The following is a 603-nucleotide window of genomic DNA, read 5'->3' on the forward strand; positions in this document are numbered from 1 at the left end:
GCCTGTGCCCCTTCTGCTCCCCTGCCCCCATAGACTTACCTGTGGGGAGCTGTGGGAACTGTTCTCCACTGTGCCCAGCTGCCACATGCATACGCGTGCACATGCACATGGTGCCCTCCGCCTTGATCACCCTCCTCCCACTCGCCCCAACCCTAAGGAGCCCCTTGCAGGCTGGAACTTGGCCAGCCCGCCAAAGGAAACCCGCTGTTCCCCATGTTTTTCTCCTTAAAGGCAAAAATTCACATTTTTGTCTGCTGAAGGAGAAAAATCCTCATTTTTCCATGTTTTTCCACAGCAGATGGAAAACTTGGATTCTTGGTAATAGGAGTATGAAGAAAAGGTGGGAACAATCTCACTGAGAGAATGAACACTATAATAAAGACAACATTAATGACCAAGTGTTTTCAGAGATGTCTGCAGCTGAAATTGCTACAAAATCTGCACCTGCTGGCTTGAGTCTGTGGCTGGCTCTGTCAAAGGTGATTCCCTTAAGCCTATATAGCTTAGGGGCAGAGAAGGACATATGGACTAGCACTCCTTCAGGGGGATTCTGTCCTGAACTATTTGTGGTCTGCGAAACACTGAGGCTTGGGATAGACATTG

This window comes from Gavialis gangeticus, unplaced genomic scaffold (assembly GCF_001723915.1).
Source record: "Gavialis gangeticus isolate Ggan-Ray unplaced genomic scaffold, GavGan_comp1, whole genome shotgun sequence".
NCBI lineage: Eukaryota > Metazoa > Chordata > Crocodylia > Gavialidae > Gavialis > Gavialis gangeticus.